At 33.9% G+C, this 19,298-nt stretch overlaps 1 protein-coding gene across 3 annotated transcripts in view; it reads left to right on the forward strand.

Moving 5' to 3' along the window:
• CDH18 (cadherin 18) overlaps positions 1-19,298 on the forward strand; it is an 870,012-nt gene that overhangs the window by 522,434 nt on the left and 328,280 nt on the right. The window lies entirely within an intron of this gene.

Raw genomic sequence — 19,298 nt, forward strand, 5'->3', positions numbered from 1 at the left:
CCAGTATTGCTAAACGTTGGAATAGGTGTAACATCTTAATTGTTTTTTATTATTTCTGACATCCTCTACTATGTTACTAGCTATCCATTCACATGTTTAACTACTTTTTCCAACAACAATCACACACAAAAGAGCTACACTATTTAGTAGTGTGTGTAGATATATTTCGATAGATAGATGTATCTAAATATGAAAATAAGCCGACATTTGATTACCTGACTTATCAATGCCTGCTTATTGCATTTTCTAACAGGGAACCTGGGAGTCACATGACTGGGCAGAGTGTGTAACTTTATATGGGGTCCAGACATTTTACATTACTGGAAAACTGATTTAATGGGATGATTTTCTTTCTTTTTTTTTTCCAAAGTAAAAGATCCTGAAGGTTATGGTATTTTTGCCCTGCAAGACATTATCAGATTTTGTTTCTAACATAACAAATGTATCATAGCATTCCTTTCTTCTGTTTTGACAGACATATTTAATCTATGTATAAATACCTCTGAAGACTCAGTTTTTAATCTTACACGTTCCTATTCATCCTCATATCTTCCTAACAGCCTCGTATCTTCTTGCACTGTCATTGATACATACCAGTCCTCTAATTTCAGATCCAGGTTGCGACCGTGATAGAAAAAAAAAATTGTTTGCTTGTTTTATGACGAAATGTCTAGGCCAAGTCAAGGTCATTGAAAATTCAGAACCAAGAATTCAACATTTTCAGTGTAAGTCTATTTCTAATTATTTCCTGTTACAAGTATAAAATTTCTTCCTACCGCCCTCTCTCCCTCTCTTTCTCTTGATTCCTTCTCAGAAACTGTTATTTCAATAGACGCATTTGTATCTTTTCACTTTCTAGAATCAGAAATTTCATAAGAAAAGGAATGACAAGCATTACTACGTCCTTTAATTTATGTCACTTAAATTATTCATATTTTTGATACCCTGTACTAGTGACTAATATAATGAGATCCTGATTCACTTCTAGTAACAAATATGAAAGTATCTTATGCATACACTCAATACATCAATTTCTGCTTTCAAAAAATCAGCACCTCTTCTCTCTCATTTTTCTTGATTCTTTCTTTCTTTTCACAGTAGTGGGCAAAGGGATTGATTTTCTTCAAAATACTTATATTTTTCCTGCCACTTTCCTGACCAAATGTTTCAAAGGCTCCTCACTATCTTTAAGAAATGTCGAAAACCCTTGGCTGGCTTTTAAGCTACTTGAGAATCACCCAGACCCAGTTGCTTCCTTAGGCTCTGAGTCCAGCCTTTCCTTGGAGATGCCCTCATGGCCCATTGCCGTCTCACTGTTAGAAACTTCTACTCTCCTATCATTATGACTCGACCCTGAGCACTTTCAGTCTTTCCTTTACCCACTGCATTCCACAAGGTGCCATTCATTATTCAGATTAAGCTCAAACCAATCTCTGTGTTTATGCAGTGTTTCATTATTTTTTCATGAATACATTATCCTTTCCATAGCATGTGCCGCTGATGAATTCCTAACGCAGAATAGGTTACTAGAAAATAATTCAACTCTTCTTTCCTCACTTGCCAACAGAATAACCTTTTCAGAATGAAGGAAGGGAAGGAAGCATTGGCATAGAGGAAGTAGAAGATAATCTCTAAAATTAGCTTCAGTCAGAAAATTGCATGATTTGATTCTCTAAATGTGATACTATTCCCAGCCCACTCCAGTCTAGTATCTGGCCTCATTCTGCACTGCAGTGATTCTGTGCCAGGTGACCACGTTCTCCAAGTAACTGAGTATACGGGCACTCTTCAGTTTTCATCGCCCTTAATCTCTCAGGGGCCCAGACATTGATTTATTTGTCTGCCTTCTTTAAAAAACTTCACGTGAAGTCGATGAACGCACATTCTCCTTTGCCTCTTCCTCTGTGGCTGCTCTGTGTCAATGGGCTTTGCTTTTACCATGCTTTTAAAATTGTAAGTTGTTCATCGACAAACTGTGATCTCTTTTTTCTCACTTTATGCTGTCTTCCTAAGCACTCTGCCACATGCCTCTAATTATTATCTAGAATTGATGACTCCCAAAGGGTATCTCCAACCCAGATGCCTTCTTTGATTCCCAGAGCTGCTAGCTGACACCTTTGCAATCTTAACATTGCAAAGGCAGCTCCGGTTCCAGGACATCTGAATGTGTGGTTACAGCCCCGAAGCCGCCGACCTAAATACATATAGGCTGTCCCATGGCTCCTTTTCTCTATGGTATCTATTGCTCAAGTAAGTTATCTAAAAATAACCTTTGGCAACCCACTCTTTACTTCTATATTTAGTTCATGTCTTCTGAGGCATTGTTTTCATCAGCTCAGATCGCTACAACAAAATGCTGTATGTAGACTCGGTGGCTTACAGGACACACATTTATTTCTCACAGTCTTGGAGACTGTGAATTCCACAGTCAAAGTGCCAGCAAATTATGTTCTGGTGAGTGTCCTCTTCCTGTCTTCATTGTGTCTTTTCATGGTAAGAGAGAGAGAGAGACAGCGTGGTCTAATATTTCTTCCTCTTATAGCTAATCGCGTTGTGGAGGCCCCATCCATATGACCTCATCTAAGGTCCCAAAGGTCCCATTTCCAAATACTATCATTGGAGGTTAGTGCCTCAATGTATGAATTTGGGGTCACACGAACATTTAGTGCAGAAGAGATCTTATTTCCTAGTGATCTCTGAGATCTGTCCCCTTCTCTCTATCTTCACCATCAGCACTTTCTTTCATATCACCATCCTGTTTTTTATCTAGACTAAAAACCTCTCTATTCTTTCCTACACCAAGAAAAAAAAGAGACATTTTTAATAAGAAGAATATGAATCAAATCGTGACACTGAGCTACAAAATACCGATGGCTTCCCACTGTTTGGGGGATAAGAACATAATCTGAAAGATAACCTGGACCTGGCACCAACTTAGATCTCCAGCTTCTAGCCCCAAACAACTCCCCTCTCCCCAAGGCCTTGCTCTTTCAAGAGGCAGCCACAGTAGCCTGTTTTCAGTTCCTTAATACTTGCAGGTATTTGAGGATGCTTTACTTTCTACCTGTAGTTTTCTCCCTGCTTCCAATCTGTTTACTTAATAGGTACCAACTTATCTTTAACACATTACTTCTGCTTTCCCCAGGCAAGAGTAAATCCCCCTTCATATGTTTTTACTATACATTTCTTTCCTACAATTCGGAATATTTTAAGATGATAATTGTTTACATGGTTATTGGTTAATATCTATCTCTACACCGCCACCCAGTCTGTAAGATCCGAAAGAACATGGTCTTTCTCTAGTTGGTGCACCTTTCACCCCCAATTCCTAGAACGCAGAGTGGGCCTTACTTGAATAGCTTTGACTAGATACTTATACCATGTATTGCTTTCCAACATCCATATTTTTTATTTGATTTTTGTGATACCGTACTATCTTAGAATACTTATTTTGTCTCCCAGTTTCCTTCATACCATGCCTATAAAGTTTATTAATTATTAATAAAGTAAAGAGGTGGTGATTGATTGCCTAGAAAGAACTTTGACCATATCCATTTGTGAATCCACACGAAGTAAACTTACATGCAAGAATACAATGGTGATAGTTAAATTCGGAAGCCAGGGAAAAGCAAATAAATCCCCACAACATCAGTTTGTAATACCGAGCTTAATGGAGCCCAGGCCACCACTGCTGTGTGTCCTTAAGGAAAATGTGCTTGCTTACACTCTGGGGTAATCAAAACCTGTACAGAGTTGTTTTTATTTAGGTGCCTGAGATACTTTAAAAGAATGATCGTGGTGTTGCTGACTAATTTGGTCTCCAGTTCACTAGGATATATTTCATAGTATATTGTGTTTCCTCAGTAAATGTAAATAATACCAATTTGCAAGGAGCACTTTTTACCTTTCCCCCTTATTACATCCCATTTTGGCCACAGTTATTGAGTAACATTGGGGCAGATTTATTTCCTGAGAAGAACATAAACTATCCACATTTTGGAGGTTAACTGATGCATTAGCAGAAGAGAAAATCTATTTAGTGGACCCCTAGAGGATGATTGCCACAGCAAGACTGAACCTGCAGACTGAAACGAAGTCAGTGGGTGTTCCTGTGTAAAAGAGAAGAGGGACCTGGCATACAAGTCAGCTCACATCTTTGGAGTTTCAAAGTGTAGCAATTATTCCTGAAAGAAAAACAAAAGAGGGTACCAGGTATCCTGACACCATACTTATATGCTTACTGAATTCATTATATATGTACTGTGATATAATATGAGGGGAAGCATGTGTACCTGTCTGCTAGGGGTTGTAGACTGATGATAGAGGGAGATGTTCCTCTTCTGTTACAATGATCTTTGAAATGAAGGCAGATTCAAAACATACACCAAATAGGTTAACATGTTTTTTATTAATATCATTTCCTGCAAAGCTAAAGTAAATGATAATGCAAGATAAGAATAACTACCACAGGCAGATATCAACATGTGTACTGTTCTTCCATTTCAACTACTGGATATCTTTGACATCAGATATCTAATGAAAAAATAATTAGTAAAATAATAACAACATTCACTAAACAGTTCCAATTAAACAGAAATGTAGGAAACCACTTCACTTGCATTGCTTTGTTTCATTTATCTTCCCAACTAATAGAGATTTTATTTAGGTGGTTGAGACACTTTGAAAAAAGATTGTGGTGTTGCTGACTAATTTGGGTTCCAGTTCACTAGGATAGATGTCATCACATGTTGTATTTTCTCAATAAATGAAGGAAACGCTGATTTCTCTTCTCTGCACTATTATGATTCTCATTTTGTAGTTAATAACGTTGATCTTTCTGAGGTGAGGAGACGTGCCCAAAATAACAACATGGAGCAAATACATGGCTGAGTCAGGCTATGGAACTCAGTCTATGGAACTAAGGCTATGGAACTAAGGCTAAGTCTCACCAAGGGACACCAGAGACTCTGCTCTTACCCACTGCGCAGAACTGCCGCTCAGCATAAACATTCAACCTAATTACCAGACATTAATATTTTGGTTCCATTTTGGAGTTAGGGAAACTGGCTCTCTAGCAAGCAGATTTCAATATTAGAGTTTGTATTAGCATTCAGACCTGATAAAATATAATTAAATTTACCACTGTAAATCAGTGTTCTTATACCACTGCTTTCTTGGAAGACATGGAAATCTCAGCTCATATGAAAATTGGTCACACAACTCACCACTGGTAACCAATGTCTTCATGATGAATGGACAGCACACTCGATCAGGAAGAGATGTCAGCAGCCTGCACAGATGTTAATGAATTCTAGATTTTTATTTATTTTTATTTTTTAACATTGCACTATCCTGGAACTGCCAGAAAGGAAAATTTCTAAAATCAGACGAGTTCTTTTTAGAAGAATAAAATTTTACTGTAGCAAATATTAATGTTTTTATATCTACTTTAGATTTAACTTTCACTACATTATATATTTATAATGTATTATACATTTATAATATATATAATGCATCATATATATATATATATATATATATATATATATATATATATATATATATAATGTAGTGAAAGTTGAATCAAAATACACACACACAACCACACACACACATATACTGGGGATGCCAAAAAATGTGGACAAGTAGACACTTTGGTCAACGTTGCTCAAGCAGGAGTTCGCTGTAATCAGAAATGTCTGGACACTGATGGTAACCACTTTGAGCACCTCTCCTAATTGCAGAAGTCAAACATGACTTGTATTCATCTTTTGATATCGGTATATATCGAGTACTACAATTTTAATACTTTTTTCCTTTCTTAAAATGTGTATACATTTTTTGGCACCCTCTGTGTGTGTGTGTGTGTGTGTGTGTGTGTGTGTGTGTGTATGTGTGTATAAAATACAACTTTTTTTCCTGACTTCTCAATGAACATATGTAAATTTAGGTTAAGATTATGGAAGATGTTCATACCATAAAAAAAAAGTAAAATAAATGAGATTAAGGTTTTCAAGTGTATGTCTAAATAAGAAACATTGTCATTACCAGTATCAAGACTCATTAAATCAATCTTGCTTTTAAATGTATGAGTACTTGAATTTCCCTTTATATTGAACATTTAATCATATTTCTTCTGTTGGCTTTTTTTCCCATCGAAAAAAAGTTAAGTGAGCAATCAGATATTTCTGACAATTTTCATGATAGTAAATAAGCCTTCTGAGACAGAACTTTTATTTCCTTATCAAGAAGAGCAGAAAGCAAAGACTAGTCTTTCATCATTGCTAGTATTCATTATTGAGAAATAGTAGAGGGAAATTATATATTAGCCAGATATTTCTGATTAACTCTTCTGTATCTATATTCAGACTTTAAAGCACACATGTTAGGTTCCTAATTATAAGATGTTATTTAATTTTGAGTCAAAAATTCTAAATATCGCTTCTAAATATTGATTGAGTAGTTCGCTGGAAAAATATGATATTTTTAAAATTCAAGAAAGTGATACAGTCTCTGAGCTTGGTAAATTCACTATATGCATTAACTAAGACTAAGTACAATGGTATAATTTTATACCAATTCATTTTGTAAATATGCTTGACTTAATTTGTTTAGATCATGTGTTTGTGGTTAAGACACAAAGAAAATTATCAAAATTGTAGGGGAGAAAAAGTCTGTAAAAATATATGTATCCTCAGTTTTTAGCTTTATAAACTACATAACTTTTTATGATACTATATTTCTAGCCAAATACAGATTTTATTGTTTGTTAATCTACAGAAGTGGCTTTAGTAGGCAGCATTACTCAGACATATATAACCATAGTTGTTTTTTTGTTGTTGTTTTGTTTTTGTTTTGTTTTGAGGTTATTTTATTTTCTTTTTTCTTTTTTTTAATATTTTTTTTATTTTAATTTATTAGTTTCAGGTGTACAAGACAAGGTAATACTTAGACGTTCATCATTTATATCCCTCACACTGTGAACCCCTCTCCCCCCATCCACTATCCCTCCGACCTCGCACCGAGCCATCACATTATATATATAAAATTATAGTTGGCATTCATTAATGTTTAGCTTCTGGTGTACAGTGCTATGATCAGGCATCCACAGTATCCCTGAGATGGTCTCCCAAATGGGACACGTGTCCATCGGATACCCAACAAAATCTTTACAACATTATTGAATAAGTTCCCCAAATTAATTTTCAAAAAACCCTGAGGCCATCTTGTGGTTACCAGCTGCTTCCTAATCCCTTCACCTTTCCCCTTATCCCCACCCCCCCTCCCTCCCCCGCCCATCTAACAACTCATTGCAGATTAGTGCAGCCACTATGGAAAACAGTATGGAGGTATCTCAGGAATCTGAAAATGGAACTACCCTATGATCCAGTAATTCCACTCCTAGGCATCTACCCGGAGAAATCCAAAACTCCAATTCAAAAATCTATATTCACTCCTATGTTTATTGCAGCACTTTACACAATAGCCAAGATCTGGAAACAACCGAAATGCCCATCGGTAGATGACTGGATTAAGAAGCTGTGGTACATTTAACCATAGTTGTTTTTAGTTTTGTTTCATTTTTAATGGAGATGTCTTGTCTTGCTGTACTGGTGTCTGTGGTATTTTAAGAGCCTATTGAGGGAAAGTCACCACAAAACCAAACATAAAATAAGAATATTTATTTTGAATTGGTGGACAATTTAAAGTAATCATCATGTTCTCTTTAAATTTTAGGCATGTTATAGTAGGCAATCCATTGTTATTTTTATCATTAATCACTAAACATTGGAAATCCCCTTTCTCACTGATGTTTATCAATAAAGTGATTTATCACTAAGCCCACTCTGACATTTGGTGTATATGATAGCTTGGAGAGAAAGAGAGATGGACAGACTTAGGCAGACATTTGTTTTATTTTGATTAGTTGTTGATTTAATTCATTTGCCATTATCTTGGTCCCATTGTAGATAGATTTATATTCTCAAACAATCGGTCTTTAACATTTAATTGATCTTAGAATGATGCCGTGTTGACCTTATTTTCTGTTTACACTGTACCAATACTATTTTGAATAGGTAAATGGGCTGGGACGCTTTTTTTGAGTGTGTTTCTCAGAACTACACAAGTTTAAATAGCACTTCAGAACTATCTTGCCCAAAGTCTTAGAATCCTGGATACTGTGGATGGTTCATTTTGATATTAAACTTTGCAATAAAAAGAAGGCTAGGATAAAGGTTGGAATGAGTATGTTGTGAAGATATAGAACTTCTCACTGGTAATATTGTTCTGTTTAAGAAATTGCTAATGAAAAATATTTTTAACGTGGTAAACTATTCTATATATATTTCTCTATGTAGGTATAGATGTAGATATAAATATATTCAGTTTAATCAATTGTACATTTTTATTATGTATGTCACATGAAACTTTAAACTTTTAACATATATCACACATTTAAACTTAATGGGAAGTATCAAAGGTAGACAGTATTTATTTGAAAGTTTTTTTAAAAAAAAATATGAGAACAATAACATTAATGCCTATGGATTACATTTTTTCAGCCTATGGAATACCTAATGTCATATAATTTATACCAACTTTCATTATTGTGTTTTTTACGTCTCTCACTAGATATGAGAACACATGGTTTTCATTTTTCAGATCATTAGCTTTTCATTAATTAATGAATTGTTTTTCTACTATATTTAGGGACTATTAAATTGAGGTTTATTTTCTGAAAATATACATTGCTGAAGAGTATGTTAATGACTAGAGGAAGAAAATATAGTTTGTTAATTTTTATAAAGTGTACTAGCTTCAGAATATAATTGTTTAAGAAAACACAAGCGGTATTATTATAGATGACTAGTCTCAGTGCTTATATCTAGAAGTTTTCCCCAACTGGGTAATTTTTTTAAAATAATACCAATTGCAGTAAACAATATATAAATCTAACTGCTACTTGTCAGTGTTTGTTATTTTTTCTTCTAGATTTTCTGCCAGTCTTCATTTTTAATACTTCACAAGCCCTGTTTTTTAAATACAGTTGTTCAATGGCCTGAGCCCTAACCGGTCTATGTTAAGTTAGCCCAACTGGCGGTTTCCATCACCTACCAAATTTTTAAAAACATTAAAAACAAGTATATGCTATAGTTCTAAAAGTAATGTGACTAATTCTTTGTTCCATTTGCAATATTTTAAACAAACTATTAATAAAAATAAAGAATTGCTAGTTATCCCCAAATTGCAAGCAGGTTGTGCTCTGTAAGTTCACTTGTAAGCCACTGTTGGAATTTGGAACATATTTCCTCATAAAACCTGTGTGATGAATGTGGTTAGGATGTAAAGTCAACCCAAAAGATTCTACCTAAATCAAAATGTAATTAAAATGTAGTACTGAGGCTATTATAGAACCTGGTCATTATTTATCCTGCTGCTTCTTCGGGAAACAGTTTTCAATTTCTAAATTCGAAACTGGAACACTTGAATTTCATCTTCCTTCACATCTCCAATTATTGCAAAATTCTCCCTCCCTTTCTCCAGCCCCACCTTTCAGATGCTCCCACTTCAGTAATATAAATTGAGGTACTTTATCAGAATGGAGAAACATCTCTCAGCAAGAAACCGTTTGCTGTTACAGGCTCTTCATAAATCCTATGGTTATCTCTCAGACGTGCCTGTAAGACTGTATTGTGTTTTGTGGTCATTTTTATATGTCTGTGTTGTTTTAAGAAAGCAGGTCCACAATTGCTATCACATTTGAAAAGAATTCAAAATATCTTTCCCCACAATACAAAGATTTTTTAATATAAATTTAGAAAAGTAGTACATAACATAGCTATTGTGTTTCCCCAAAAATAAGACCTCGCTGGACCATCAGCTCTAATACATCTTTTGGAGCAAAAATTAATATAAGACTCGGTTTTATATTATACAAGACTCTGTCTTATAGTAAAATAAGACCAGTATTATATCATATCATGTTATTGTTATATTGTATTATATTGTATTATATATTATATTCCCAGTATTATATTAAAATAACACCAGGTCATACTTTTTTTTTTTTTTTTTTTTTTTTTTTTGCTACAAAACGCTTTAGAGCTGATGGTTCAGCAAGGTCTTATTTTCAGGGAAACACAGTAAATCACAATCAAATTACTCTGTATCAACATATGATATAATTGAGCATAAGAAGATACTTCAAGATCATAAATTCTACACTTGTTTTTTTCAGATGAGAAAAGCAAAAGCCAAAAGTGTACTCATTTAGTCAAGCTTATGTCTCTATATAATTTAAACAGCTAAGTTTCAACACAGAGCAGTAACGTCGTATGATATTACCAGAAATATATACAGAGCTCTGTGGGATTTGTTCTCTGATGATATTTTTTTAAGGTAGATGTATATAAGGTTGACCTCTAATAATGCAGGGGTTAGGGACACCAACTCCCCACTCTCCACAGTTGAAATTCCACATATAACTTTTGATTCCTCCAAAACATACTTTGTCCCTCAGTATCTGTAAGGGATTGGTTCCAGATCCTCATGGATACCAGAATCTGTGGGTGCTACCTTATATAAACTGGCACAGATCAATGTATGCAGGCAGCCTTCCCAACCTTGGATGGAAAACAGTACAGGTATTTGTTGAAAAAAATTGTATGTAAGTGGACCTGCCCAGTTTAAACCCATATGTTGTTCAAGGGTCAGCTGTATATTTATAGTTTATCCCCTCAAGTGCTTCTCCAGATTCTCAATCCTAACAAGTTTTGACAACTTGTGGTCACATATAAATTCATCTGCTTTCTTATATGCAATTAGATTGTATTTTTATGGGATATTCCTCTTATAAACTGGAACCATTAAATTATCTAGCCCAAATGAATCTGAGTATCATGTATTTCAATTGTCTTGTTCAGCAAATGACAAAAAGGTTTTTAGGAAGATTGTGACATTTGTCCAGAGCACATCCATTCTGTCACCATTCGCTCTGGAGGGAACTCACTCTCTCCTCTGAAGTAATAGGACGGGTGGGACGTTCTTTGTTTCTCTCTTACAGAAAAGCAGAATCTTCTTCAGATGCTTGACTGAGTTCAGTCTTCATAATGCAAAATTCTGTTCAGATGATTTCAATGCACAGTCCTTCAGAAAAACAAAACAAAATCGGAGGAGAAAGAGAGAGTGCGATTCCAAGCAGTGAGGTTAATCACTTACAAAATAAAAATCTAACCCGCGGCTGTTAGAAAGTCTGAAGCTAGAAATGTTATAACAACATTTCCCTTTTACTTTTCAACTTGAAAATATCTAATACTTTATTGTGATGTGGAGATGTATTACATTCCATAACTGGCTTGTCAAAATTTTGTACAGGATTGGACGATATATGAAAATTGTCCAAGCCACACCCTGGTGGAAAAAGTTATTGTCTAGAGATTTGAGGAGTTATTTCAATTACATGCTTTATTTCTCCTGTTTTGAATGGTTTAACATAAAAGGAAAATATTTGAAATAATAATAGTCAATAACAAAAATACTAAAATCATATACCATTTATTGATGACGTTTCATATGCTCATTTGCTTGATAAAATACTGGATGCTTGATGAGAGTTAAACATCAGGATTACTCTGCAAGATATTGATAAAAGAGAATGAGAAACAAAGTTCTAAGGGATGAAGTAGTATCTACCATGGCATCTGGGCATCTGAACAAAGTTATGTCAACAAATTATGTATTTTTCCTACCTGCATTAGTTTCCCCCAATTATAGCAGCTTAAAACAAAATTTATTATCTCACATGATTTCTGAGGGTTTGGAATCCGGGAGTGGCTTAAGCTGTATAGTTCTTGCTGTTGGTTTCTCACAAGAATGCAGTTGCCTGCACTCATCTGAAGGCTTCCTTAGGACCAGAGAATCCACTTCCAAGCCCTTGCGTAGTTGCTTGCAGGCTTCAGTTCATTGATGGTTGTTTGACTGAGGTTCCCTGCACTTTGTCCCTTGGGCTTCTCTATGAGGCAGCAGCTGACATCTCCACAAATGAGTGATCCAAGAATGAGAGAAGGAGAAAGGGAGAGAGATATCCAAGATGAAAGCTGTAGTATTCTTGTAACGATGTCGGAAGTGACACATGATTATTTCTGCCATATCTGTTGTAGAAATTAGCCACTAAGTCCAGCACACAGTCAGGACTGGAGAATGAATCTCTACTACATTGATGGGGAGAGGATTAGGAAATTGGTGGTTTTATTTTTAAGACCACATGCTGCTCTCTCTTATAGAGTGCTTCCATATATATGTTTTGTCATCTGTAAAGTACTGTATTTTTTCATTTAGGATTATGAACATGTTAAACCTGAAATCAGTATTGCCCTAATATTTTCATAAGGACTAGAAATGAATTAACACTGCAATAGCTTACTGTTTATGTTTTTATTGAATGAAGAAAAGTAGGGCTACAATGAGTAAGGCAATGATACTTGTGGTAAATATGTATTTAGAGTATCATGATATTCTTCTGAGACAGAGACTAATCATTTCTTTATAATAAAATATTTTGCGTTACATGTTTGGGTTTTGATTGAATTATTGTAATCTATACCTCAATCATTGTATGAGTAAAACATCATATGTGAAAAAAATATTTATTCAGTGATTGAGTGATATTGGCCAGTGGCTATTTGTTTCACACAATGCCATAATATTAACAACAGAAATTGTCAATATTAACTTTCTTTTTGAGCTAACATGTTATTAATAAGGTATTCACATCTAATATTTCAAATTCTACCAGGCAATACCCTAAGTTTACGTTTCATGGATATGTTAATACTTTTCATGTGAATATTTATTTTCTAAATAATATTAAATATATTCAAACACATACCACATCATTCCTGCGTATTTATTTGTTTGAAATTCAGTGAGAAATCCAGACCTTCTTAAACTTGGAATTATCCATAGCAGATTTAAGACTCATTCTTCAAAGTTCATTTTACTTACAATGCAATTAATGTAAGGGATTCAAATGTAAGTAGGTAAATTGAAGGATAGTTTGGCTCATTTTAAGATGAAGAAAGATTTCTTGGAAAGAGTCAATAAAAAAGATAATAAATATGAAAATGCATAATTGCATATTTTCTTCCTGTATAACTATTCCTTTTTTTAAATTATTGAATGTTTCTTTCATAAATGAGAAAAGGAATTCAAAAGTATTATGTAAAAGTGAAGTAAAATATCTACTTAGAAATATAATATGTCGATTTGTATTTAGAGAAAATGCTCGTAATGTATCAAAGCATGATTCCCAAAGGGTAATAACATAAAATAAAATTTATTCAAATGACATGATAATATACCAACCAAGTCTCATTTGAATATTTTCCAAATTTTATAGAGGAGGGTATAAAGTCTCACATAAACTAAATAAATTTCTCAAGGCACTAGGTCATAAGCACCAAGCCAAGATTTTAACCTTATCTGCTTGATTCTAGAGTCTGGTTTCAATTCTGTCACTTGCTTAGATGATATATTGGGAAGACCCATCTTAAACAAAAGCTTTATTAATATTTTTAAAAACATGTATTATTCTCAAAGAGGAAGATATGGCAGATTTGCACTTAAAACATAACAGCTTGCAGAATCTTGGTACCAAAGTAAAGTTTACTTCTAAGAGTCAGGAGAACGGATAATAGAAAAGAATAAAACCAAAGTATCACAACCACAAAACTCATATATTACCGTTGCCATTTATTAGTATTTATCCATTCAGGATTTGTTTTAAGTTTATTGGGGTGACAAAGTTGCATAGATTTCAAGTGTACAATTCTGTATTACATCATCTGTATTTCATGTTGTGTGTTCACCACACAGAGTCACTTCTCCTTCCATCACCATATATTTGATCCCTTTTACTCTCGTCCAGCATCACCTTCCCCACTTAGCCTCTGGTAACCTCTAAACTATTGTTTGTGTCTATCATTTTTGTTTTCTCGTTTGTTTGTCTTGTTCTTTTGTTTTTTTCAGTTTTATATACCACATCATTGAAATCATATAGTTCTCGACTTATTCTGTCTGATTTATTTCGATTAGCATGATAATCTCAAGATCCATCCATGTTGTCACAAATGGCACTTTTCATCTTTTCTTATGGCAGAATAGTATTCCATTGTGTATATATGCCACATCTTCTTTGTCCAATCTTCTATGGAAGGATACTTTGGTAATTTCCATGTCTTGGCCACTGTAAATGAAGGTGCAATGAACATCAGAGCACGTATATCTTTATGGATAAATGTTGTCAGAATTTTTGAATAGATAACCAGGAAAGGGATTGCTGGGTCATATGGTAATTCTATTCGTAATTTTTTGAGGAACCTCCAAACTGCCTTCCATAATGGCTGCACCAGTCTGCATTCCCACCAACAGCGTATGAGGGTTCCTTTTTCTTCACAGCCTCTCCAACACTTATTACTATTTGTCTTGTTGATGATAGCCATTCTGACTGGGGTGAGGTGATATCTCATTGCGGTTTTTATTTGCATTTCTCTGATGATTAGTCATGGTGAGCATTTTTTCATATGTCTATTTGCCATTTGTAAGTCCTCTTTGGAGAAATGTCTCTTCAGGTCGTCTGCCCATTTTTCAATTGGATTGTTTGTTTGTTTTGTTGTTGTTGTTGTTGAGTTGTATGACTTCCTTGTATATTTTGGATATTAGCCCCTTATCAGAGGCGTTGTTTGCAAAAATCTTCTCCCATTTGGTTGTCTGCCTCTTTAATTTGTCGATGGTTTCTTTTGCTGTGCAGAAGCTTTTTAGTTTGATGTAGTCCCATTCATTTATTTCAGCTTTTACTTCCCTTGCCTTTAAAGTCAAATTCATAAAATCCTCTTCGAACCCAAGGTCCAAAAGTTTAGTACCAATGTTTACTTCTGCGCAGTTTATTGTTTTTGGTCTTATGTTTAGATCTTTGATCCATTTTGAGTTAATTTTGGTACATAGTGACAGACAGCAGTTGAGTTCCATTCTTTTGCACGTGGCTTTCCAATTATCCCAGCACCATTTATTGAAGAGGCTGTCTTTCTCCATTGTATGTTTTTGGCTTTGTCAAAAATTATCTGTCCCTATTTATGTGGGTTTGTTTTTTTCAATTATGTATATATAAGTGGACTCAATTGATACATTTGTTATGTTTCACTTAGCAATATTTATCTTCATTTTCCACATAATTAAGTGTTCATATACCACGCCATTTTTATTGACTCATTATTCTTTTACATGGTTATATCCATATTATTGGAGCAACATTTTATTAGTAATATTTTTTTTCGAAATTTTCAATATGCACCATTGTGATGAATTTCCATAAAACTCTGTATTTAAACACATCCTCAATTACTTTTATGGAAAGCATTTGGAAATTTGTGATATATTTTCTCCACGTTTTTATTCACCAGTTAGAAAATACAATAAATTGAAGGGTTTCTTTTACAATAGCAATGGTGATTGATATATACGTAAAATAAAGAAAATCATTGGACCAAAAATTTGCATGACCTATATAAATAGGAAAAGAGAGCCTAGAAAACTTTTCTGAAGGTAATAAACACTGAACAAGTGCAAAGATATAGCATGTTCTTAGACATTATAATACAAAATAATAAGGACAAAAATAATTCTGAACTCTGTAGATTAAGTGCAATCCTTTCTGTATATTTTCTGGAACTAGAGTTCATCTAGAAGATTAAGTACAGAAAAATCATGTTCTCTTTTAATTGAAATGTAAAATATATACCGGGGTGCCAAAATAAAAAGGTACACAAGTGGACACTTTGGTCCACGTTGCTCAAGCATTAATGTGTCGTAATCAGAAGTGTCTGGATAGTGATGGTAACCACTTTGAGCACCTCTTGTAATTGCAGAAGTCAAACGTGACTTGTATTTATCTTTTGTTATCAGTATATATTATTACAATTTCAATACAGTTTACCTTTCTTAAAATGTGTATACATTTTTTGGGCACCCTTTGTGTGTGTGTGTGTGTGTGTATGTGTGTGTGTGTACAAATGATAAGTGCATGACTCAATGAATTTTCATTGGTTAAACTCATCCATATTCCCTTCACCTAGATTAAAAAAAAAAAAATACCAGAATTGCATCAAACTATCAAAATAATGCACTCCCTACTAATCACTGCCTATTCCCTGCAAGGTAACCAGTTCCTAATTACTAGTCCTGTAGCTTAATTTACTCTATTTTGAACTTCATATAAATAGACATACTTACTATGTACTATAGTCTATGTGCTCCTCACCTGTTTCTTTAACCTTGTTTTTGAATGATTCATCTACATTGGTGTATATATTTGTAACTATTTCATCATTATTGCTCTATAATATCATTTTATATGAGTACGGGAGTGTTTAATAATTCAAACATAGAAGAACATTTGGGTATGTTTCCAATTTGTTATTGTTGTAAATGTTGTTGCTTAAGCATATGTTGATCTGTCTTTTGGAAAATATATGTATTCATTTCTGTTGAATATGTATGTATGAGTGGACTTACTAGATCATACAGTATGTGTATATTTAACTTGATTAGATACAGCAAAACGGTTTTATAAAAAATGGAGTTATGTATTTAAACTCATGAACGATGTAAGAAAACTTTAATTTGTCCACAACGTGACTAGTATGTGGTATTTTCTTCTTTTTAATGGTAACCATTTTAGTGCAAATACAGTGGTTTCACAGTACTTTCTTTTAATTATTAATTACATTTCCTTGATGATTAATTAATTGAATCATTTTATTTGTTTATTGATGTGTTGGATTTGCTCTCTTGTGAAGACATTCTGTTTACATTTTTTGCCTGTTTCTTTTTTCATAGTTGTTTTGTAGAAAGTCTATATATGAATAATTCATCACATACTTAAATGCTTAAATGGAAAATATTCTCCCACACTGTAGATTCTTTTTAATTCTCTTAATGGTGGTGTTTGTTTGTTTGTTTGTTTGGAATTACATTTCTTAATTTTAACATAATTAAATATATTTCCTCATGATTAACATGTTTTTGAGTTGTATTTGAGATATCTTTGCATACCCTATTGTCATGAAGATGCATTCCTATTTCTTTTCTAATCATTCTTAGTGAAATAACTATCACTTTTTGAATTAATTTTAATTTTGAGATATGTGTAGATTCACATACAAGAGGCAGATAATACAAATTTCATGTATACTTTAACCAGTTTCCCTCAAGGGTAACAACTTGCAAAATGATACTACAGTATCAATAGCAGAAAATTGATAAAGCTATAACCTACCAATCTTACTCAGATTGCCTCAAACTTACATATACTCATTTGTTTTCTTACAGGTGTAGCATCTTAGTTTCCTATGGCTGCTGTAACAAATTACCACTAATTTAGTGGCTTACAACAAGAGACATTTAGTTCTCACAGTTCTGGAGACCAGAAATCAAAATTAGTGTTATTGGGCCAAAATCAAGGTGTCTGCAAGGCTGTCATTCTTTGGACTCCCTAGGAGAGAATCTCTTTTGGCTCTTCCCGTTTCCAGTGGCTGGCATCATTCCTGGATCTGTTGTAGTATTACTCCAATCTCTGCCTCCTTGGTCATAATGCCTCCCCCTCTTCTGTGTGTGTAATCTCGCTCTGCTTGTCTTTTATATGGATACTTGTGATGGTATGTATTTAGGGTCCACTCGAATAATGCAGGATACTTGCTTCATTTTAATATCTTTAATCTAATGACATCTTAATTTAAAGGGGCTTTGTTACAAATGAGGCAACATTTACAGGTTACAGGGTTGGGGCATAGATATCTTTTGGAATCCATTTGTCAGTCGACAGCATGTGGTATTGTGTACTCACCAACACAGATGGGGTACTGAACAGTTTCTTATGATGTGGGTTCCTCTATTTCCTTGTCATAACAATACCCACATCCATTGCATGCCTCTCCCTAACTTATGTCAACCGCTCTTCTGTTCTCCACCTCTATATATTTGTCCTTGTGGTAATCTATACGTGGAATCATATATAACCTTTTGAGATTGTCATTTTTCATTCAGGTTCCCTGGAGATTTATCCAGGTGTTGTGTTTACCAATGGTCCATCTTTCTTATTGCTAAGTAGTTTCCCATGGTATGGATGTACCACAATTTGTGTAGCTCTTCACCTATTGGTGGATATCAGTTTCTTCTAGTTCTAGGCTATAACACATAATTCTGCTATTAACATTAGTTTATAAGTATTTGTGTGAATATAAGTTTTCATTTCTCTGGAATCCATACCCAGGAACAAAATCTCTGGGTTCTTTGGAACCACTGGAGGGTCAGAATTCTGTCTTTTCTTTCTTTCTTTTTTTTTTTTTTTTTCAATCTTTGGGCATCTTTCTCTTTAAGACATAGAGTTTTAGAGCAGATGAAATTCAAGTACGTCTAAGTGTGTGCTTTCTTCAAATAAACTACTCATATAAAAATGATAGTTTTAATAAGATCAAGCTCAGCAATTGTGGCTTTTTCTTCAAGATGTCTTCTTAGGCTCCCTGCAAACAGACATTTATCGGGGTACATATTAGTTTGCAAGATAGTTGATGGAAAAATCTGCCCATTGTAACTAAAAAAAAAATCTACCCATTGTAACTAAAATAGAACTGAGAGAATCTTAGTTCTATTGTCCCATTGGGAACAAAGATCCCTAAGTACATTTTTAGCAAAGACAGAATTATCTGTGTATATCAAAGATAAAAATTCACTTTCAGGGATTTTTCAGCGCTTAAAGATTAACATCATTTTTCTTGAGCCCCTTAGAAATTCTTCAGGCAAGTGTGACATAATGATAAATTACTTTTTCATGTTCACTAATATTGGACAAGTCTGAGAAAAGATAGAAATGTTTAGAGGTTAAATGTTACTGACTTTCTAGCCCCCAAATATTGTATGAACTGTTGTGAAGATAAATGGGAATCCATTTGGAAAAATTGGACAACAGCCCCTCAAAATTTTCCAATTTTTCTACAGCTGTCAATGCATATACAATTTTTCAATCTTATAATGGAACATATCTCCATAGAAAACATAAGGAATAAGATACCATACTGGGAATTTAAACGTGTGTTTTAATAATTAAAAAGCTCAAGTTACAAATTTTGAAATCTTCTTTCCTCTGTTTTTTGCTTTTTGTTTTTTCGTATGTAGTCAGCCATTTAGTTAATATTAGAAACCGAATTATTCATCTTTTTCTAAATATGTCACTTATTTAACCTATA

This window comes from Rhinolophus hipposideros (genome assembly GCF_964194185.1).
Source record: "Rhinolophus hipposideros genome assembly, chromosome: 7".
In the NCBI taxonomy this organism is placed as follows: Eukaryota; Metazoa; Chordata; class Mammalia; order Chiroptera; family Rhinolophidae; genus Rhinolophus; species Rhinolophus hipposideros.